Source organism: Mus musculus, chromosome 4 (genome assembly GCF_000001635.26).
Source record: "Mus musculus strain C57BL/6J chromosome 4, GRCm38.p6 C57BL/6J".
Taxonomy (NCBI): Eukaryota; Metazoa; Chordata; class Mammalia; order Rodentia; family Muridae; genus Mus; species Mus musculus.
The window spans coordinates 125,827,906-125,837,380 of record NC_000070.6 but is presented as its reverse complement, the minus strand read 5'-3'; the positions used below and the strand labels follow the sequence as shown (position 1 = coordinate 125,837,380).

Sequence of the window (9,475 nt, the reverse complement as noted above, 5' to 3'; positions counted from 1 at the left end):
TGCCCTAAGGGAGAATCCATTTCCTTGCCTTTTCCACAAGCTTCCTGCCTTCATCAGCTCACGACTCCTCTTGTCTTCAGCTCCAGAGGTAGCATGTCTTCCAGTACTCTGGAGACTCTCTTTCTCATAGTTTGTTGCTCAGACCTCCCCCTCAGATGAACATTTTAATTGTCCTGAGCCTTTAGATCATCTATGGGAATCGTCCCCACTCAAGGTTTGTGATTTTTGTCTTTTGAGATGGGGCATCGTTTGCAGTCCAGGCTGGCCTTGAACTCTGGATCTTCCCGTGCCAGCCTACCGAGGACCTGGGTTATGGACACATACACCATGCTATCCAGTCATACCTTGAGGTTCTTCATCAAATCTGTAAAGTCCCTCTTAGCACATAAAAGAATATATCCACAGGCTCTGGGGACAGGATAGGATTCCAGGCGTGGGAGTTTCTCACAGCAGTAGCCCACTCAGAAACTCTTTCCTCTCCCCTCCACACCCATTTCCCTTCCTCCTTTATGACACGGGTGCAGCCAAGGCTATCCTGGAACTTGAAGCAACACTCCTGTCTTAGCCGTGCTTTCTCTTCTCATGTCTCCGATTTCCCACATGATCTTGGGGATTGCATCTCAGGTAAAGCATTTACACCCTTGGGGTTAGGATCCATTTGGAAGAAACATGAGTAGTATCAGAGCCTGTGAGTCTGGGTTATGGGTATGTTCTCTCTTTCTCATAGTCCTTTGAGCAGCCAACCAACCTCCCTCCCTCCCTCCCTCCCTCCCTCCCTCCCTCCCTCCCTCCCTCCCTCCTAACCTCCCTCCTTCCCTCCTTCCCTTCCTTCCTTCCATCCTTCTTTTCTGTGTATGTGGTGGTGGTGTGGTTGTGTTGTTGTTATTGTTGTGGTGGTGGTGGTGTGTGGTGTGTGTGTGTTTGTGTACAGGTGCCTGTGTGTGTGGCTATGTGTGTGCACATGTGGGGGGTGTGTGTGTATGTGTGTGCACATGTATGGTGTGTGTGTGTGTGCACATGTGTGGTGTGTGTGTATGTGTGTGCGCGTGCGTGCAGGTGTCTGTGTGTGTTTTGTGCAGGTGCCTGTGTGTGTGTGCATGTGTATGGTGTGTGCAGGTGTCTGTGTGTGTGTGTGTGTGTGTGTGTGTGTGTGTGTGTGTGCAGATACCTGTATGTGCAGGTGTGAGGTTGATGTCTGGTGTCTTCCTTGATCAATCTCCTATTTATTCTTTGAGGCACAGTCTCTCAGTTGAGTCCTGAGCCTGCTGATGGACCAGGCTAGCTGGCTGGCTTTCTCAGGGAATTATTTCTCTGCCTTCCAAGTATCGGAATTATAGGCGGGTTGCCACACTGCCTGGTGTTTATGTGGGTTTTGGGGATTCTAAACTCTAGCTGCCACACTTACATGACAGGTGTTTCACCTGCTGGATCATCTTTTCAGACCCTGTGAGCGTTCTATATTTTTATGGTTTTATGTATGTATGTATGTATGTATGTATGTATGTATGTATGTGTGTATATATATGTATGTATGTATGTTAAAGAAAACTCAATAACAACACAATGCAGGAAAAGTACATGTATCTTAGGGCACAGATTCAAATGCAAACTCAATTTCTTATGAAGAATGTGTCTCAAAGCACCCCTGAGTCTTTGGAGTCTTTCTCTATTATCCAAAGCATCCCCCCTGGCTAGTGTGGTGTTAGAGGAAAGTGTTTCCTGTCACCAGGGTATGCTGACTATTGGCTTCAGCACAGCATTGATTTCAGGATGGGGTTGGATGCCACGGACTTCTGGGCTTATTTTGCTTAATAAGACTCCTTAGCTTTGCCCTCCTGGGGCTCGTGGATTTCCTCTAGGAACGTTCTCGGTTCCCGGTATAGAGGCTCCCATTACACGCCGACTGGGAGGAGTCAGAAAGAGGCTTTTCATTGGCTGGTGATGCAGGCCCTGTCCATGGTCCTGACGGAGGCTCCAGACCTACAGGAGCAGCTGTCTGCAAAGTGGGTTAAGAAATCCCCTGGAGATGGAAAGAAAACATTAGAGTCCATGGTTTACATTGACTGGCCTACTTTAAAGATCCAAGTTCAGCTTTGCTACTTAACACATGGATTAATATCAGTGTTTTGTTGTCTGTTGGGCAGTTACTGCGCATGGCGGGCGGGGGGGGGGGGGTGAAGTGTGTCTAGGCACAGTTAGAAAGTCAAGATCCAGGTTAACAGCGGCAGCCACTCTCACACAGCTCTTCTGTCTCTATGTTTCCAGTTTATAGGTTGTGAGAGCTATGAACTACACAGCCCACTTAACTTAAACTTCTGATTGAAATATAGTTTAGATCCACGAAATGTATACACATTTTAAGGGTTCAGGTTAATGAATGTCATGACACAAACCTGTCCAGACGATCAGCATCCAGATTAAGAAAGGAAATTGGGGCTGGAGAGATGGCTCAGTGGTTTGGTTCCCAGCCCCTCTGTGGCGGCTCAGAACTGCCTTTCTAGAGGATCTAATGGATGTTCTCCTTTGGCCTCTGGGAGAATGCATGTATGTGGTGCATGCATACACATGTAGGCAAAACACCCATGCACATAAAATCAAAAAGAAAAGGAGAGGAGAAAGAAAACTCTCGGCACACCAGAAGCCAAAGTTCACAGTGTGTGACAGTCACTGTCTGCCCCAAGTACCCCCATCCTGGTTATTGGAGCCAGCTGTGATTTTCACATGTTTTTTTGGAGTTTCATGTAGATGGACTAGTACATGAGACAGTTTCCTTCAGCAAGCTATGCATCAGTAAGGCTAGTCCTTATGAAATTTAGTATGGTTTTCTCTTTGCCCAATAGTCCATTCCACACACCCCTCTACTCTCCTATAACTAAATGGACTTTTGCTTTGGCTTTTATAGTTCAGGACTGTGATGGTTTATATTGTCACCTTGGTGGGATCTAGAAGCATCTCTGAGATACATCTGTGCACAACTGCGAGGAGTTTTAGGCGAATTGAGGTAAATTAATGTTGGGGGAGGGGGAGCACCATTCCATGGATTGTGTTCCTAGATCATGTGAAGTAGGAGAAAGGGGACTGAACGCACACATTTGTCTCTGTTTCCTGGCTGCAGATGCAATGGCACCTGCTGCCTTGTCCTCCTGCTCTTGTGCCTTCTCTGCCATGGTGGACTGAACCTCTTCAGCGTGAGCCAAATAAAACTCCTCCCCTCTGAACCTGCTGTTGGCAGGTACTTAGTCAGTGTGGCAAGGAAAGAGACACAGAGTGGCTCTGAGCAGAGACACCAAGAACATTCAGATGTGTTCATCAGGAAACAATTTGGTCTGAACTAGACCTCTACAAAGTGCTCATGTGGCCTTACTACAATACCGTTAATCCCACCAAACGAGATGAAATAACACCACTCAGATTAGCCAAATGTATAGCAAGCTTTGTTATATATGCAGAACATTGCACATAGGGCACATAGCACACACAGGTCCAGCAACTGCCTCTCCCTAAGTGTGGGGTTTGAGAGGTCGATCCTGAGCATAGAAAAAGCCATGTTTTTAATAGCCTCAAAATTGGGGTGGGGGATCTCCAGAAGGGTCTTGGCTACACAGAAGCTTGCAGAACATGTCAACATTATTTGGCAGAACAATTTATGAGGTGAATGTAGGTCAAGACTCAGCTGGGTGCAGACCAAGCTGAATTCCAGGAAGGTTCAAGGTATGGTCAGGTCAAATCCTAAGACACAGAAAGTTAGGTTTTACAGAAACAGAAACAAACTTATTTTGACCCTGAAACAGGATGGCTACTGATCTTAAGATGGGGTCAGGCTGGTTCCTCCTGCAGTGGACTGAAGGCAACAGCTGTAAACAGACGGGAGTTCAGCAAGCAGTTAGGGATGTGCAGGTTGGCACTTCTACCCCGAGCAAATGATGGTTTAACCAGATCCAACAGAACACGAGGGGGAAAAAGACAATTTCGTCGTGGAAAGATGCTATTCTGTGTGCCTGGATCCTAGAATGAGGCTGACTTATGATGTCATATAGTGTGTGGTACGCGTGTATGGAGCTGAGCCACACACAGGAATGTTTGTTATCACAGCATAACTTAGCCTTCCCTGACTGATACACTATCATTAACGACGAAGCACTCAGATTACAGAGGGAAACTGCTACTCCCTCACGGATACAATATCATTAGTCATTCAGACTACAGAGGCAAGCTGCTACTCCCTTGTCCCCAATCATGTCTAAAGTTGTGTGGTACCCCCTCTGGTTCCTTGCACGGAGTCTGATAGTTTGTGACAAATGTTTAGATGCTTCTTTTGAGAGTATTTCTTACTTAATAGTGACAGATAAAAAGCCTCATGCCATCAAGAAAGTGCTTGTTCTTCCTGCCTTGGGAAAAAAATAGATGAAATAAGTCAGAGAAAAAAAAATCCATGCACAAACTTAAATGCATCTCTTTGTCAGCAAGTGCAGCTGGAGATGAGAACTCCGCTGAAGATGTCGGCCTGAGGACCGGGTGAGATTGGACAGCTTGTGGGATCTGCCAAGCGTCCAATGTGGCCTCTCGGTAGATGCTACCCACTGGATTTGGGTCTCAATAATGAAACACACAAAGAATTACCCTTTTTTATGAGATGTACTGAGGAAGATTTAGTTTCAATAATCATCGACTTATTTAATGAAAACAATGCTTTATGGAAAAACAGTATAAATGTAACTTCGAGAGGCTGGACGCTTAACTGCAGTACATGATGGATTCGGAGCTGAGTCTCCACAGATTATCACAGACATGACATCCCTTCAGCAGCAGCTGTGAAGACAAAGAAGTCGAGGGTGGGAGAGCAAACTGACAATAAGAACAGGATGTCATTGATGTGGGTTAATATAAAATAAGACCGCTGGCATGGCAGACTTCTTAGTGTTTTATAACAAGCGTGTACAGCTTTGTTGGTTGCCTTGCAAAATAATGAAAACGGGGGGACCTGAAGATGAATCACATGGTCTTTTTCAAGCTGAGTAGAGATTCAAGCTTTCTGGCTAATTTTTTTTTAATGACAATTTTATGCTTGAAACAGATGTGATAGAATCAAAAACTTTTTTGTTGTTTGTTTTTGAGATAGGGTCACTCTAGGTAGCCCTGGCTAGCCTGGGACTCACCGTGTAGACTAGGCTAGTCACAAACTCACAGAGATCCTCCTGTGTCTGCATCCCGAATGCTGGGATTAAAGGTGTGTTCCACCATGCCCAGCTAAAACCCTTTTAAATGCACTAAATTAAAAAAATAAAATTGAGATCTTGAAGTCCTGATCCCCCTGATTCAATCTCCCAGTCCTGGAATCGTGTGACACAGAGCACATACAAATGTCACAGTGGGAATCAGGTCTTTCCTCCCACCATGTGGTTTCCGAGGATTGAACTCTTGTTCTCAGCTGAGTGTAGGTTTGTTGAGTACCTTTACCTGATAAGCCTCTCCAAGATCCCCTAACACAACTTTTTATGCAACCGTGGTAGGTTTGTGAAAACTAAGAATCAACACTGGGGCATGCACTGTGATAATCCCAGCCCTGGAGAAACTGAGGTTTATGTGTCAGTCCTAAGCCAGCCTGGATGCACAGTGAGATCCTGTTTCAAAAACCTGAAACATTATTGATGTATTATTAACAAATCCCCACCAGCTTTTCCACTAACATCTCTTTTCTGACCTGTAGCCCAGGCACACCACATTGCATTTAGGCAACTGAGATTTTTGAAAAGAAAGAAAGAAAGAAAAAAAAGACATATTTTTTCTATGCTTCCCTCCAGTACATCTGATATGTAAATAATAACTGAAAGAGAAGTTATTTTCCAAAAGGAACCAGAGAGAGTATTTTTAAAACAAACATTTGGACGTGTTTCCATTGTTGTGTGAGTCTCTCTGACAGGAAGCATTTTATGCGTGTCACCTACTACAGCTCCTATGTATGTAAACTTTAAGAACTTGGAAGCAGAATAATTTAACCTGATTTAAAAAAAAAATCTCCCCAAGTGTTCCAGAACCTATTTGCTAAAAATATAAAAATGTAACACCTTTTGATTAGTTTGTAAGAACTGCTGATTGACATCGGGGAAGATGGAAATCTGCTTGCTGAATTTCAACAAAAAACTTTGCATAATTGGTGGATGGGAAGGAAGAGGAACTGAGGATTTAGTGAGCCCAGCCTGGCATTGCTGCCTTCCTATTTGGATCAGTGCATCTTTCCAGGGTATCTTTCTCGCTGTTTTCTTTCTTTTTTTTCCCCTTCTCTCAGCCATAACAGCAATTAAAACCGAGTATAAAAATAATCTGAATTAAGGACCAGACCGTTGAGTTGTTGTACCATAAAGCTTTGTTTTGGGAAACTAGAGCATTTTCAATCCCATGGTTTACACACACACACACACACACACACAAAATTTTTTTTTTTTAGCACGAGCAAAAAAATAAATGCTTTGTGCCATTAAATGTATGCAATAATTTAAAATATTTTATCTTATCACTTTGATTCTAAGTAATTTCAATTATATCTTATAATGAATATAAAGTACCAGTGCAGCAGCATGGGAATATGATTTATAAGTGAATGTGCCAAATGCAGGCATGCACTCATTTCGAAAGAACTGATGGGGGTGCCTGAGAAATGGCTCAGTGGGTAAGTGTGCTTGCCACTCTTGCAGAGTTTGGTTCCCAGATCACAACCACCTGGGACTCCAGCTCCAGGGGGATCTAGCGCCTGCTTCTGGCCTCTGCAGGCACCTGCATACACGTGTGTGCACACACAAGTGAAATTCAAATAAATCTGTTTCTTTTTAATCTGACATCAAAGTCCTATGCCCAGAAAGCCAGAGGATGGCAAGAAGAGCAGAGTCCCTTTCCTTCCAGGGGTGGAGGAAGATGGAGTCTAAAATCAGCTCTGAAACTGGCATTCTCAGTCCCAGAGCTTGGTTGAGTATCTCCCGAAGTCCATCTACTAAAAGCGTGGTCAGCAGTCTGTGGGGCTCCTGAGAGATGGCAGAAGCTTTAGGAGGTGAGGCCTAGTGGGACGAAGCGAGGTCATTGGGGGCATGTCCTTGAAAGATACTGAGACCTCCACTTCTGGTGACTCAGTGAGGTGGTCAGCTTTGTACCACTGATGCCTTTCTTCATCGCAGGCCCCAAAGCAGCAGAGCCAACTGGCTGTGGACTGGATGGACCCTCTGATAGTGTGAGCCGAGAGAAACCTTTTCTCCTTCAAGTTGATCTGCCTCTAGCATTTTGTCACAGTGGTGTAAAGCTGAGGTTCCCATTAGATGGTACCCTTGCCACAAGCAGTGGAGATGTGGGCACCCTGCTAATTTTGCTGCTGATATATATCCAAGGCTGTCTGGATGTTGGCACTCCAGGCAACTTGCCTCTGTCTGGTCTTGATTTCCTTAGAGCAGGCAAGCTCCTTTCCTGCCCTGAAACCCTTTCTTGTAGTCATTGTCATTGTCTGTTGGTGTCTTCAATGATCTGAGGCCACGGTTGGCTTCTGCTTGCTTAGAAGGTCATTACTATGATGGGTAATTGATAATCCATAAAAATAAATGTCACTTCTTCACCCCCAGGATTGGTTAGCGTGAACTTATCTGGAACAAAAAGGTCTCTGCAAACATGGTTGAATGAAGGGTATTGAAAAAAGATGGCACTGGATCGCCCCCGGTGGGCTCTGCACCTGATGAGAACTGCCCTTATAACAGAAGAGAGAAGATGTGTGTGTCCAGAGTAGAGGGTCTGTGAAACCAGGCAGATGGAAGGGCATGGTCGCCAGGGTTTCTGACTGCTGTCTGTCTGTCAAAGCAAGGATAGATGGACTCCTGGAACATTCGGAAGGGAGGGACTCTGCCTACATCTGGTTTTTACTTCTGGTCTCTGGGGCTGTGAGGGAACAGCGTCTTTGGTGGTAACCCTCTCAGCTTGTGGGTAACGTGGGGAGACCAATATACTCCCTAGCATTTGAGCCCTGGTATGGACTTCTGGGAAGTCTTCCCTGCCTATCTGGGGTTACAATCCCCCTCCTTTTGATTGTTTTCTTTTTCTTTTTTTTTTTTAAATTAAACTAATAAAATTTATTTTAAAATATACAACCCAGTATTGACAATTTTAAGTCATCAAAATACCTTTTTATTTTTATTTTTTAAACAGGACGTCATGTAGCCCAGGCTGGGACTGAATTCACCTTGTAGCTGAGGAGGACTTTGGGCTTCTGATCTTCTTTTTTCCATTTCCCAAGTGCTGGGCTTACAGGTGTGCACCACCATGTCCAGAGATTCATACACACGTGCTAGCCAAATGCTCTATCCACAGAGTTATAGCCCCAGACTTCTCTCCCTTGGACTTCTGACTCCTTCTTTCTTTCTTTCTTTCTTTCTTTCTTTCTTTCTTTCTTTCTTTCTTTTTTTTTTTTTTTCGAGACAGGGTTTCTCTGTATAGCCCTGGCTGTCCTGGAACTCACTCTGTAGACCAGGCTGGCCTCAAACTCAGAAATCCGCCTGCCTCTGCCTCCTGAGTGCTGGGATTAAAGGTGTGCGCCACGACGCCCAGCTTCTGACTTCTACATGGGCAATCGAGAAGATATATGATTTTCTATTAGGATAGATTCCATGCATTAGAGATACAGCCAGCCTGTCCAACTGATACTTCTCTGAGCAGAACTCTGCCGATATGCATGGTAAAAATGCTGACAATCCCACCCATTGGAGAACTCACAAAGTAAAGGCTGTGTTCTAGGAGCACCAGGCACACTTCATCCCCTGCACCATCACTGTGGAGAAGGGATCATCATTAGTTCCATTTATAGATAAGGATAATTGGGTCTACAATAGGTGATGTGATCTGCATCCCATCATGAGCAGCAGTGCTGTGGTTTGAACTCAGACCTCTGACTCCCAAGCTTGCATGATTCACCTCTGTTGCCTGACTTAGTAAGTCCCGAGTATCAGTTTGATTTGTTGAATGGAGAAGCCCTCTTGGTCAGGGCTCCGTGGCAAGAATCCATTTAGCACATGAGCCTCATGAGCGAGGTGATCTGGCTTCATAGCCCAGAGCAGAGAGATGTGACCCCACTGAGGAGGCTGCAGGAGGCAGTCATCTGGTGACAGGCAGAGGCTTGCTGGAAAGCAGGCCCATGGTCCCTGCCTTTGCTAGCTCCAGGGCAACGTTGGTTCCTCTTGCTTCAGCTCTGTGTGCTTGTCAGTAGGCACAATGTTCAGACTGATTTCAATCCATTTTCATCAGCCTTGCCGAGCGTATATCTGTGGTGGGGAGACTTACAGAGGGCAGATGGCTGAAGGAATGACACAATCCACATTATTATTATTTTTTTCCAATCAGAACCAGTTAAAACCAAAGCACTTTGGAACCTAAACAGGGTTAGAAAAACACTTCAGTTACCTTCAAATTTTCCTTCTGCGGGAGGGGGAAAAAAACCCTTGCTGATAAA

General features: G+C 44.9%; 1 long non-coding RNA gene across 2 annotated transcripts; it reads left to right on the top strand.

Annotated features, from left to right (window-relative positions):
• The first annotated feature begins 572 nt into the window (after positions 1–572).
• Gm40249 lies at positions 573–7,662 on the top strand. Of its 2 annotated transcripts, none has more exons than XR_868142.1 (3): positions 573–624; positions 2,903–3,001; positions 7,602–7,662. It is a non-coding gene; the product is annotated as a predicted gene, 40249 (long non-coding RNA). The 2 variants fall into 2 exon arrangements; XR_868141.1 differs by lacking the exon at positions 7,602–7,662 and adding an exon at positions 4,464–4,737.
• Positions 7,663–9,475: the final 1,813 nt, after the last annotated feature.